This window comes from Palaemon carinicauda, chromosome 19 (genome assembly GCF_036898095.1).
Source record: "Palaemon carinicauda isolate YSFRI2023 chromosome 19, ASM3689809v2, whole genome shotgun sequence".
NCBI lineage: Eukaryota > Metazoa > Arthropoda > Malacostraca > Decapoda > Palaemonidae > Palaemon > Palaemon carinicauda.
In genome coordinates, this window is record NC_090743.1 from 50,139,391 (window position 1) to 50,153,486 (window position 14,096).

Here is a 14,096-nt window from a genome sequence, read left to right on the forward strand (position 1 = left end):
AGATGGCGAACTGCGGAGAGGTCCCGAACAGCAAGCTGCTCAGCCCCTTGAGCATAGCTGCAGGTGCGACCGCTCAGCCACAAGAGCATAGTCGCATGAAGTTCCATGGTCCGGCCTTGCAACCGCTCAGCCCCTTTAGCATGGTTACAAGAGCGGTCGCTCAGCACCAAGAGCATAACCGCCCGAGGACCAGGAAAACCCATCCAGGAATTATTAAGGTATGATAAGTTCCCCCTCTGCAGGGGAAAAAACTCATACCTGGGAAGGGAACCTCCCTCGGAAGGGAAGTTACCTACCCCTGGAGGCGAACCTCCTTAGCGTTCTAAGATGAACTAAAGCGCTGACAGTTGTCACGGGAGAACTTCTAAGAAAAGGGAACACGCCCATGACGATGTCCTAGAGGGACGGCAGCAACAGCAGACTCCCCAGGCACAAACAGGGCAGCTCTGCTTCGTTGGCACCTCTAGGCAAACGAAGAAAAAAAACTGGATCGTTAACTGGGAAAATAAAATAAATAATTAGTTAACAAAAATTCCCCCGGGAGGAACTCCGAAGAGAAACCCCGAGAGAATAGAAAACATAAGTTTTAAATATTTAACTTAGCCGGTGAATATATAATAGCTGCAACTCTGTTGCTCGACAGACACATACATAAAAACTCGCCAGCGATCGCTATACAGGTTGCGGGTGTGCCCACCAGCGCCAACTGTCGGCCAGATACCACTCGATGTAAACAAAACCTCAATTTCTTCTCTGTCGACGTGTCGACAAGACGTACTTTACTCGCTGTTGAACCTGGAGTTTTTCCCATCATATTTGGTGAAGTACTTTAATTTGGTTTGAGCTTTCGCAGTACAGGTGTTTTTCTTCAAATAAATCCTTGAACTCTTTTTTTGAATCGGATTAATTGTTGATGACTTAGATCCTTTTTGGAATTTTCCCTTGACTAATTCAAAATGGCTGACCCTTCTCAAGTTCCCAAGTTTCGAAAGTGCAATGCTAGGGACTGTCATAGGTGTCTTCCAAAGGCTTCTCTCGACCCTCACACTGTTTGTTCCAATTGTCGGGGTAAAACCTGTCAATTGGAAGATCGGTGTGAGGAATGCGTGGGCCTTTCGGAATTCGATTTTATCGAATTTGATAAATATACACGCAGACTAGAGAGAGATAGGGTAAGGAGAAGTTCTTCTAGGTCGGTAGATTTTTCCTCTCCACATGCCCCTGAACCTATTCCTTCCCCTGTAGTGGTTGTTCCTAACCCCCCTCCTAGCACTCAGGAACCGTCGATGGCAGACATGATGCGTGCTATTCATGCCTTGGGGGAGAGAGTTGAGTCTTTAGCAAGTGACCGAAATCAACTCATGGCGGACGTAAAGGAACTCAAGTGCCAAAGTGCCACGAAGGATAGTGTCAAAGTGCCTAGTGTTACGCAAAGTGTTGTGAACAGTGTTGCGCTCGAGGGTTCGTCTGTTCGTGCCTGTCGTCCTCCTAGTCCGGGACCTCTTGCAAGCTCCCAAGCCCAGGGGAGAAGCAATGTCGTACGACTCATGGGTTCGAGAGGCCTTGATCAGCGATCAGACGTTCCCTCTAAGGTATCAGGCGTATCTCTCCAAGATCGCCCCTACCTAAGTAAGACGAGAGAGCCCATTTTTACCTCGTCGTCCGAAGGTGTTTCACGTAAGAAACCTTGGACCAAGGTCTCCAGACCTTTAAAGCGTAAGTCGGTCCCTTCAGGACAAGTCCAACGTCCCGGATGTAGCCACTGGGACAGTTCGGACCCGTTGCCGTCATCTGATGACTGCTCGCCGCCTAAGAAAGGCAAAGTTGTGCCGTCTCATTCGTTAACCCCGTCTGTTACCGCACCTGCTTCCGTAGACCCTAAATGGGTGTTACTGCAAGACATGCAGTCCAAGCTTGCGTCCTTGATGGAGGACTACAACGCTGAGAAGGTTACCGTTGAACCCACGAGCCTTCAGCCATCCAAGCGTTCTGTTGTGCGTCCTGTTGACGTGGATGTAGCTTTCTCGCGTCAACCAGTTGGGGTGGTACCTTCACCGATGCGACCCAGTGTGGATTTCCAGCCGCACGTTGACGTTAGGCAACGCACTGATGCGATTGGTGACGTTCAGGACGTTCATCAACCATCAGAGTTGACTTGTTTCGACGCGGTGCGTCAACCTCCGCAACCCGGTATGGTGTTGACTGCACTACCCAGACGGTCTAAACAGTCTCGGGTGGACGCTGTGCGTCCTCGCGCACCTGTTATTGTTGACAGTTCCCAGACTGTTCAGCAGTTCCAGGACGCTGCGTCCGGCTCCGTCACGTATGCACCTGTGCGACCGGACTCTGCGAGTCAAACGTTGCCTACTCCGTTGCCGTTTTCTCATCAGTTATCGGATGAGGAACAGTCAGATGAGGACGTTGCTGATCCACAGCATGAGGATCAACCTTCAGAACTAGATGAGCCTAAAGCAGTTCAACCATCCTTGGACTTTAGAAAAGTCATGGCGGTTTTTAAAGAGTTGTTCCCTGACCACTTTATTTCTGTGGCTCCTCGTTCGCCGCCGTCAGAGTTTGTCTTAGGCGTTCCTGCTACCATGCCTGCCTTTACTAAACTCGTTCTCTCTCGCTCATCCAAGAGAGCTTTACAGATGTTAGGCGATTGGTTAGAGACCAAGAGGAGTTTAGGGAAGACAGCATTTGCCTTCCCCCCATCTAAACTCTCATCTAGATCGAGCGTCTGGTATGCCACGGGAGAAGTTCTCGGCTTGGGAGTTCCTGCCTCTGCCCAGGGCGACTTCTCAAGTCTTGTAGACTCTCCCCGCCGCCTTGCCATGAGACGCTCAAAGATTTGTTGGTCACCCTCGGACCTGGACCATCTTCTTAAAGGCATTTTTAGGGCGTTTGAAGTCTTTAACTTCCTGGACTGGTGTTTAGGAGCCCTGAGTAGGAAAATCTCTTCTGCCGATAGGGATGTTTCCTTACTCATTATGTCCTGCATGGACAAGGCCGTCCGTGATGGGTCCAACGAGCTTGCCGCTTCATTCACGTCCGGAGTCCTTAAGAAACGAGAGTCTCTGTGCTCGTTTCTGTCAGCAGGAGTGACGCCATGCCAAAGATCCGAGCTACTCTTTGCGCCCTTGTCTAAGTGCTTGTTTCCTGAAGTCTTGGTTAAGGAAATTGCCTTGTCTTTAGTGCAGAAGGACACCCACGATCTAGTTGCGTCCTCGGCTCGCAAAGCTCCCCCTTTGCCTGCCTTGTCTGCCAGACCTAGGATGGACACTCCTGCGTCCAGGTTTATCCCGCCCTTTCGTGGCAGAGCCTCCAGCAGGGGAGGTGCTCGTGCCGAAGGGAAGAGAGGGAAGAGGAAAGGATCCAAGTCCTCTAAGGGCAGAGTCTGACTGCCCGCAACTTCAGACAGCAGTAGGTGCCAGACTCAAGAACTTCTGGCAAGCCTGGGAGAAGAGAGGCGCAGATCAACAATCTGTGAGGTTGCTCAGAGAGGGGTACAAAATCCCTTTTGTACGCAAACCCCCTCTAGCGACGTCCCCCATCGATCTCTCTCCCAGGTACCGAGAGGAAGAAAAGAGACAAGCCCTGAAACTGGAAGTGTCTCTTTTGCTAGAGAAGGGAGCGGTGGTCAAAGTCTCGGACCTTCAATCACCGGGGTTTTACAACCGTCTCTTCCTAGTATCAAAGAAGACAGGAGGTTGGAGACCGGTGCTAGACGTCAGTGCTCTGAATGTCTTTGTCACAAAGACGAAGTTTACCATGGAGACCACAAAGTCAGTCCTAGCAGCGGTCAGAAAGGAAGACTGGATGGTCTCTCTAGACCTAAGGGACGCCTACTTCCACATCCCCATTCACTCAGACTCCCAACCTTTTCTGAGATTCGTCTTCGACGATGTGGTGTACCAGTTTCGGGCCCTGTGCTTTGGCCTAAGCACAGCTCCTCTCGTGTTTACGAGGCTTATGAGGAATGTGGCAAAATTCCTCCACTTATCGGACATCCGAGCCTCCCTTTATTTGGACAACTGGCTTCTCAGAGCCTCTTCCAGTCATCGCTGTCTGAAGGATCTCAATTGGACTCTAGATCTGACCAAGGAATTGGGACTCCTTGTCAACTTGGAAAAGTCACAGCTGGTCCCATCCCAAACTATTCTGTATTTAGGGATGGAGATTCACAGTCAAGTTTTTCGGGCTTTTCCGTCGGCCCCCAGAATAGATCAAGCCCTTCTCTCCATCCAGAAGATGCTGAAGAAAGAACGCTGCTCAGTCAGGCTGTGGATGAGTCTGGTAGGAACGCTGTCATCCCTGGAGCAATTTGTCTCACTAGGAAGGCTACACCTCCGTCCTCTTCAATTCCATCTGGCTTTTCACTGGAAAAAGGACAAGACGCTAGAGGCGGTCTTGATCCCGATTTCCGAAAAGATCAAGTCTTGTCTGACTTGGTGGAAGGACAATATCAGCCTACGAGAGGGTCTTCCCCTGGCAGTTCAGATACCCAACCACGTTCTCTTCTCGGACGCATCGGACTTGGGCTGGGGCGCGACGCTGGACGGTCGGGAATGCTCAGGTCTGTGGAACTCGAGTCAGAGGAGCATGCATATCAACAGCAAGGAGCTTTTGGCGGTTCATCTGGCCTTGATAAGCTTCGAGAATCTCCTTCGAGGCAAGGTGGTGGAGGTCAACTCGGACAACACCACGGCCTTGGCGTACATTTCCAAACAGGGAGGTACCCACTCACTGACTTTGTACGAGATCGCAAGGGACCTGCTCATCTGGTCAAAAGATCAAGGCATCTCCCTAGTAACGAGGTTCATCCAGGGCGACTTGAACGTCCTAGCAGATTGTCTCAGTCGGAAAGGTCAAGTAATTCCAACCGAATGGACCCTCCACAAGGATGTGTGCAAGAGACTTTGGGCGACTTGGGGTCAACCCACCATAGATCTCTTTGCAACCTCGCTGACCAAGAGGCTTCCTATCTATTGCTCTCCAGTCCCGGACCCAGCAGCAATACATATAGATGCCTTCCTCCTAGATTGGTCACATCTAGACCTTTACGCATTCCCACCATTCAAGATTGTCAACAAGGTACTGCAGAAATTCGCCTCTCACGAAGGGACAAGGTTGACGTTAGTTGCTCCCCTCTGGCCCGCGAGAGAATGGTTCACCGAGGTACTTCGATGGCTAGTAGACGTTCCCAGAAGTCTTCCTCTAAGAGTAGACCTTCTACGTCAGCCACACGTAAAGAAGGTACACCAAAGCCTCCACGCTCTTCGTCTGACTGCCTTCAGACTATCGAAAGACTCTCGAGAGCTAGAGGCTTTTCGAAGGAGGCAGCCAGTGCGATTGCTAGAGCAAGGAGCGTCTACCAATCGAAGTGGGAAGTCTAACGAGACTGGTGCAAGTCAGTTTCCGTATCCTCGACCAGTACCTCTGTAGCCCAAATAGCTGATTTTCTCTTATACCTGAGAAAAGTACGATCCCTTTCAGCTCCTACTATCAAGGGCTACAGAAGCATGTTGGCCTCGGTCTTCCGGCATAGAGGCTTAGATCTTTCCAACAATAAAGATCTGCAAGACCTCCTTAAGTCTTTTGAGACCTCTAAGGAGCGTCGTTTGGCTACACCTGGGTGGAATTTAGACGTGGTCCTAAGATTCCTCATGTCAGACAGGTTTGAGCCTTTACAGTCAGCCTCCCTGAAAGATCTCACTCTTAAGACTCTTTTCCTGGTATGCTTAGCCTCGGCTAAAAGAGTCAGTGAGCTTCATGCCTTCAGCAAGAACATCGGGTTTTCGTCAGAAAAAGCTACTTGTTCTCTGCAGCTTGATTTCCTAGCCAAAAATGAGCTACCTTCTCGTCCTTGGCCTAAATCTTTCGATATTCCTAGCTTATCGGAGATCGTAGGCAATGAACTAGAAAGAGTCTTATGCCCTGTTAGAGCTCTTAAGTTCTACTTAGCTCGTACTAAACCTTTACGAGGCCAATCTGAAGCGTTATGGTGTTCGGTTAAGAAACCATCCTTGCCTATGTCAAAGAATGCTTTGTCATATTTTATCAGATTGTTAATACGAGAAGCTCATTCACACTTGAGTGAGGAAGACCGACCTTTGCTTAAGGTTAAGACGCACGAGGTTAGAGCTGTAGCAACTTCCGTGGCCTTTAAGCAAAATAGATCTCTGCAAAGTATCATGGACGCAACCTATTGGAGAAGCAAGTCAGTGTTCGCGTCATTTTACTTGAAAGATGTCCAGTCTCTTTACGAGAACTGCTACACACTGGGACCATTCGTAGCAGCGAGTGCAGTAGTGGGTGAAGGCTCAACCACTACAATTCCCTAATTCCATATCCTTTTAATCTGTCTCTTGAAATGTTTTAATGTTGTTTTTATGGGTTGTCCGGAAGGCTAAGAAGCCTTTCGCATCCTGGTTGATTTGGCGGGTGGTCAAAGTCATTTCTTGAGAGCGCCCAGATTAGGGGTTTGATGAGGTCCTGTTGTATGGGTTGCAGCCCTTGATACTTCAGCTCCTGGGGGTCTGTCAGCATCCTAAGAGGATCGCTGGGCTCCGTAAGGAAGACGTACTTACAAGGCAGAGTAATCGTCTAAGTCGACTTCCTTACCAGGTACCTATTTATTTTGGTTTTGTTATATTGATAACTGTCAAAATGAAATAAAAAACTCTTAGCTTTTACGATGTAAACATAATTAACTCTGGTCTCTACACACCTCCTTGGGTGTGAATCAGCTATTATATATTCACCGGCTAAGTTAAATATTTAAAAATGATATTTTAATTATAAAATAAATTTTTGAATATACTTACCCGGTGAATATATAAATTAAACGACCCTCCCTTCCTCCCCAATAGAGACGCAGTGGGATGAGAAGAAATTGAGGTTTTGTTTACATCGAGAGTGGTATCTGGCCGACAGTTGGCGCTGGTGGGCACACCCGCAACCTGTATAGCGATCGCTGGCGAGTTTTTATGTATGTGTCTGTCGAGCAACAGAGTTGCAGCTATTATATATTCACCGGGTAAGTATATTCAAAAATTTATTTTATAATTAAAATATCATAATTACAAATTAAGTATGCGCCCTCCTCCCCCACTGACATTCACGGGAGAAGGGGGAGGGCGAAGAACTGTAACAAAAACAATTATAATTATGTAATTCATCTAAGAATGTTCACAAATAGTAAGAACCACTGAACCCCGAAGGGAAGTGTTCTCCACAGAATGCTGAAAAGTTAACAAATACAATTAGATTTCATTAAAAATAATTGAGACAAATAAACGGAATAGCAACCCAACCCGTACGGGAAAGAAGCTTCCGTAATAGTACGTAGTAGTAGTAAAAGGGTGAACGACCTCGAGTAGAGAGAGAGACCGTAGTCAATCTAAACTCCCACGTTCCCTTAGCTGAGAATCCAAGTTCCCCGTAGGGAAGGAGGAACAGCGGAGAAAACAGATGAATGAAGAAAGTCCAGCGATGACGATTCCCCACGGCGGCCAAATTATCGGAAGCCGAAGGAACGACCGAAGGACCAAGGGAGAGGCTGCGCCCCATGAAGTGAAACCGCGGTGGCCTGGTACTACGCGGTGACGTTGTCGTATACTACACACACAGCACAAACACTGAAAAGGAAACTTACTATATTTCTATACACAAATATATACATAAACATAAAGAATGTTTATATATATATTAAGTATAAGAAACAGTAAGTAAAGACAAAACATTAATGGCTGCCAAGCGAGGGTGGGAGCAGACATGTCTGCCCATCACCCGAGCCAAAAACGAAGTGAATCAGTTCACCGGTGTGTGAGGGGGGAGGGGTAGCTAGCTTACCCTCCCCTAACCCCTCGCTAACTAGCGAGGGGGTAGTTAACCCTCGTTAAAAATCTAATGGCTCGCCATTTCAGCTACGCCGAAAGTAATACCCTATGTAAATAGCATGGTTTGTATTTCGGTTACGGAACAAATAAAAAAATAATAAAAATAAAATAAAAAAAATAATAAAAAAATATATATAAAAATATAAGATAGAACAGTGTACCTCAAGCAAGAGAACTCTAACCCAAGACAGTGGAAGACCATGGTACAGAGGCTATGGCACTACCTAAGACTAGAGAACAATGGTTTGATTTTGGAGTGTCCTTCTCCTAGAAGAGCTGCTCAACCCTTATCAAGAGAAAAGTAGCCACTGAAGAATTACAGTAAAGTAATTAGCCCCTTGGTTGAAGAAGAAGTGTTTGGTAATCTGAGTGTTGTTAGGTGTATGAAGAAAAACGAGAATGTGTAAAGAATAGGTATCTGAAGATTCAGTTTATTCAGGTGCTCAAATATACCAACCAAATAGGCAAGATGCAACATTCATTCTTTATAATTCAGCCAGGAAATATTCAGTCTTACCTTGAACTTCGAAAAACAATTTGAGCTCGTCTCTAAGCTCAAGTATTCGCTGTTACATTTCCTCTTGATAGCCAACAGATATTTGTGAAAAATAAGCAAATGATGAGCAGCATCCATATAATTAAATAACTGCTTGAAAAGTGAGTTGAAGGCTCCTTCTTTGACAAAATTCACAATTTTAATTGTTTGATCCAAACCTATAGCAGAGGTGGAAGTGTTTTTAAGACTAGTGCCTGACGATGGATCATACAGTGAATGCCTTTCACTTTTGGAGCTCGCTTTTTCACACGTACTTGGAATCTTGATTTTGTCCCTAACATAGCTGGTGTGCCATCTATAAGCTACAGCACCCACTGATATTATCCAACAAAAGATTTTCTGAGGCAAATGAATATGAAACCTCTTCCAAAATATACGAGGCCTTGGTCGTTAGTTCAAGAGGAGAACAAAAAAGAAACTCCTCTTTGAATGAATCTGCATGAGAGAGAGAGAGAGAGAGAGATTCCATACTACATACAAAGAAATATGTTGTACTTAATTCCTTGATAATACATATTGTACAGTACAGAATTAACATTAATGTTTATTGCAAATGTAGGCTATGTGTGCGGTGTCAATTCATCTGAACGAAAACAGAGAACACTTACAGTACAGTTAAGCCTTACTGTAGCGATAGTAGAGCAGACTCGGCCCGAAGGGGAGACTGTTTCAGTTCGAGAGCTACCTCCCCCGAAGGGAAGGTTTGTTTTCTTGAAGGAGAACATCGCTTAAGACAAGGCTCTTCCTCCGCCCCTGGAGGAGAACCGTAAATGTACGGGGACCGCTGATGCCCAGTGGTGGTCTTCACTCGCAAATGAGAGACTCGTTCCCCCTAAGGGGGATGCTCTGCCACCACCCCTGGTAGATCAGCAAAAATCTCGGCTTCATGAACAGACTCAGAGCCTAACCGACAAGCTGCAGTGCCTGTGCCCACAAAAGGAGGTTCGACTTCTGCATAGGAAGATGACCGCCTTCTCCCCTCTCCCACCTGAAGGAGTTCAAAGAGAGCTTCCTTCGAGAGGGAACCATCGATGCCCAGCAATGGCCAAAAGGATGCAAAATCCAAGAAAGAGCAGGCGATCCCTGGGGGAAGGTAAGGAGCCGATTTGCTAGGGGAGTCAACACCTTCGCCTATCCCACAAGGTTGACCTGGAATCACAAGCCCTGCGCTGCTATTCGGTCGTACTCCAAAAGGGCCTGGTAGAGGAGCAGCTTTGGAAAGAGATTTAGGGGTAGAAGAAGCAGAAGCTTAGACTTATTCTTCTTACGCTTGATCCTCTCCCTCTGGGGGGCAGGCCACTCCCGACACTCAAAACAGGTGTCGTTCCAGGAACAACGATGGGTCCCGGATAGCCGGGCATAGGAGGTGAGGGTCCATCTCAATGTACGACATGAAGGTACCGCAAGTGCGGCCCTCAAGACCAGGACACGTCCGCATACCGGGACTACAAGCACACTAACACCTGTAACTATTAAAGAGATGGTACATCTGCACTCTACCGAGCCACAAGCGAAAGTGGTTACTCAGCCAACTGGTTTAAGTGAGCAGGGTAGCCGGTCCACCCCAGCCCCACCCACTAACCAGTGGATAGCGGTAGTTATCCCTCACTAAAATTGTCTTGGCTAGCCTTTCAGCTTCGCCTAAAAGTAATATCCCTATAAATAGCGAAGGGTTTGTATGTGCGCCGGAAAAAACTCATTTTGTGATGATTATTATATTCACTTTGAAAAAAAAAAGCACGCACTTATTTATAGGGGGGCAGTAAGAATATCTCTGAAAGCCAAAGGGACACCAGCGTGGTTGTGTACTGCTGCTTGGTCACACGTTGCTGCATGGTTGCGTGCTGCTGCGTGGTTGCGAGCTGATGCATGTCACAAGCTGGATTGTGTTCGGTACCTGGAATATTGTCCCATCTCGTCAATGAAGCTTCTGCAGGCCGTTGTTGATCGATAAATATAACTAAAGAGACAAAGACTATCTGGCCTGGCAGTCATAGGCTTCTTAGCACTTATGGTTTGTAGGTTTCATTACTTTGTTAAGGACTTGTACTTATTGAAGTAAGAGAAAATGGGAAATTTTCAAATTTTAAAAATCTTACGGTGTGTTGATTAAACCGAGCTTCTGGAGAAGAAACAATACGAACATCAGGTGAGTATAGAAATGAGAAATTTCAGGATTAAAATTCTGTTTTAATGGCTACGATGAAATCCGGGAACAGTTCCTTTAATACTAGATCAGTCTGTTAGGAATTTCCAACACTGGTTAAAGTAGATACAATTTCTTCAAAATGCTGCAGATCTTGGGATTCACATGGGTACTTGTGACAAGGATGCATACTTATATGGATATGTAAAGCAAATACTGTACTATTAATATCAAATTAAATAAACATATATTAATCATATAATAAAAGCTCACTTTTGGTACTAGTGGGGAGTAACCATACAAGATAAAATTAAGAGAAAGATCTGACCTGAAATTTATTGTAATACTGGAAACGAAAACTTCTACTTCGATGAACAAAAGGTTATGAAAAAAAAGTGTGGTTCTGAGAGATACTTTATTCACACACACCTTCTATATCAATGCTAATGGCTACTCATGCTACATTAATCAGTGATAGGAAATACTCCTCACTGCAAAAACACTAACTGTTAACAGATGGTCCTGTATTGTGAAGTGATTTAGAACATAATCTCAAAAACTCAAGTCTCAAACCAGTAATGTAGCCATTTTCATGTGCGAATTACCGAATGTCTACAAGAAAATGAGAAAAGCTCAAAATGACAGCATTTTTTATCTCCTATGTTTGCACTTAGGCTTTACTGAGCTAATTTAAATATTGGTCTTTTGTAAGTCTGCAATTTGTAAAGTATCAAAAGTACTACATTTGTGGACAAATTAATTGTCATTTCAAACTGTAAATTCAACTGGAAGGTACAAAATTGGTATAGTATAAAAGTCAAACAAAGAGCTACTTTTATGTAAGGATTCTGTTGTACTGGTGATGGCATATAAGAGAATGAAGTTAAGCCTCTATGAAGGATTCAATACAACTCCATATTTGAAGCTGGCTCCTTTTCCTAATCAAAACATATCCTTCATCCCTCAACCACACAAACTCATTTACTACCCTGTCACAAAGAATGCCGGAATGCAATATAGCATGCACAAATTAAACTTTATCCTGTAACCCAATAAAAGTGATATGAGCTCACTGTAAGTATTACACAATATACCTGTGAAAGAGATAAATGCCTCTAGTTTGCATACCTCTGCTCCAAGAAAGAACAAGACAACAACTAAATAAATCTCTACATTCTAATGTAGGTTACATAATCACTGGGCAGTGAAATTTCATAAAAAAAAATTCATACCTTTCACAATGTGAAAATCAAATTATAAAAAAGGAAATTTAAATTATTCTTTTACCTTTCAGACAAGGTAAGAGATTCCAATATTAAATAAACATCACAATTACTCAGTCATTATGAAATCTCAATTCCACAGCCATGGAGTAAATAAAGTACTGCCTTATTTCAATAAAGGTGAATCCTTTTTATTGCTTCTTGGCCATTATTAATATACTGTGTACCTAAAAATGTATAATTTGTTTTGAGCAGAAAAAAAAATCGCCCAAATCTAAAGAAGGCTACAATAGTGCAAAATATATGTACAGGATAGTATATAATTTTACAGCTGCAGCACTTGAAGTAATCAATCCTGTAAAGATCACGAAGAGAAAGTAGCTGTACCAAGATATAAAACTGGATTTAAAGCTTCAAGTTTAAATTCAATTAATTATAACCACCACAGTGAATCAAAATAGCATCAGCACCTACGACTGCAATGCTCATCGAACTTCAAAAAGGTTATCAGCAGCACCTCCAAAAGAGTACGAGTAACATCTACACTGTACTGATGCTAAGAGTTTTATGCTACCACTACAACATTTCAAATTACTTATTCCCTAGGCAAATGATATTTAGTTAAAGTAGCCAAGTTATGTACAGTTACAGCTAATTATTACTAACTACACTGTACTTCCAATGTAACTCAAGCTGAGGTACATTGAGTCTGTACGAATTCAGTTGAAGATAGACAAGTACTAGATAGAGTGTCAAATTTTGTAGCACCTTTGATTGTGAAGAAATTAATATACGGAACAAATTATAAGTGACAGCAACCATTGAGGTTGAAGAAAAATCTACAGGACTAAAAGCAATAGGCCTCTAATATGCCCGGTGCCTCGAACATTTTCGCATGCAGATAGCGATAAAAGAGCATTCAAACTTGATCAATCAATTACATTATTGGGTGGTGGCTCTTCTGGTTTGAGGTAGAGTTGTCATCATTAATGTTGTTGTTATCGTTTAGTACATTATTTTCCATAAATGTATCAAAGACAAGTTTTCTTTTGTAAAGTACAGAATAACGTTATGTTGTGAACCTTCCAACAGGACAATGCCTTTCTAGGTACATTATACTGCTACAAGTATTTCTGAAATGTTTATAATAATGGCTAACGTAACATTCTTTGACATCTTTAGCCTTGAACCCATCACCTTTAGAAAGCATTTTGTAACCAAGTGACTGCATAAAATAACACTAAATGGATTAACATCATAATTCCATAGGAATTGCTTTTAATTTTTAGTGAAAACCTTCAAATGTGTCTATAAGACACATGTGGACAACTGGACAATACCCAAGACACTATCAATCACCTTTCCAACTATTGCTGGCCTCCATAGAACAATTATTGCTAAGTGAACCACACAGCAGTACACAATGCTAATGGTTAAAACTGAAATGATGATAATAGTGAACATTATAGGAAATACCCAAGTATCAAGGTGGCTATGAAAATTTCCAAAAATTGCAAGAAAACTAGCAAATCATGTGTAAAATGAAGTACAGTAATGGGATACTAATCGGAAGACAAATGTTACACAACGTACCTGAAATTCGTATCAGGGAGAGAAGCAGCCACATTTGATCCTCATCTTGATTGTTACATCATCAGTATCATCTAAGGTACGTAATTGATTACCATACTGATAGTCATGTGTTTAATTACGGCTTCAAACAAATACTGAACATTTAAGTTTGTTGTATTTCATGAATAACATCAATCTTTAAAGACCACGGTTACTTAAAATATTGTATATAAGAAGTTGATATGGTTAAAAGTAAAAAAAAAAAAAATTATTTTAAACCTAGTAAACAAGCATTGAACCTTAACAGGTTGGTAAACCAATATATATTACCTTAATATAGTTTGTAAGATAACATTTAGATAATGATATTGAGGTTCATTTTAATTTAAATGTTGATAATACTATGCATAAGAAGATGACAACTATTAATCAATAAAGAAGATGTTTTATGACCAAAATAATTATTACTCAATTCAATAATTTCCAGGAAATGCTGTCACACAGATAAATATTACCTATTAGATAATTTAAATGAATAATAATTACTAGAAGAAAAATATAACTGCTACAAAGCAGAACAGACTACTTCATTGTACACACAATTCAGCTTTCCCCTAAACATTTAAAACTGGACGGATAAATTCCCTTGCTAGAACTTGTGCAAAACAGGATTTCACACAAGATGACATATCATGGAA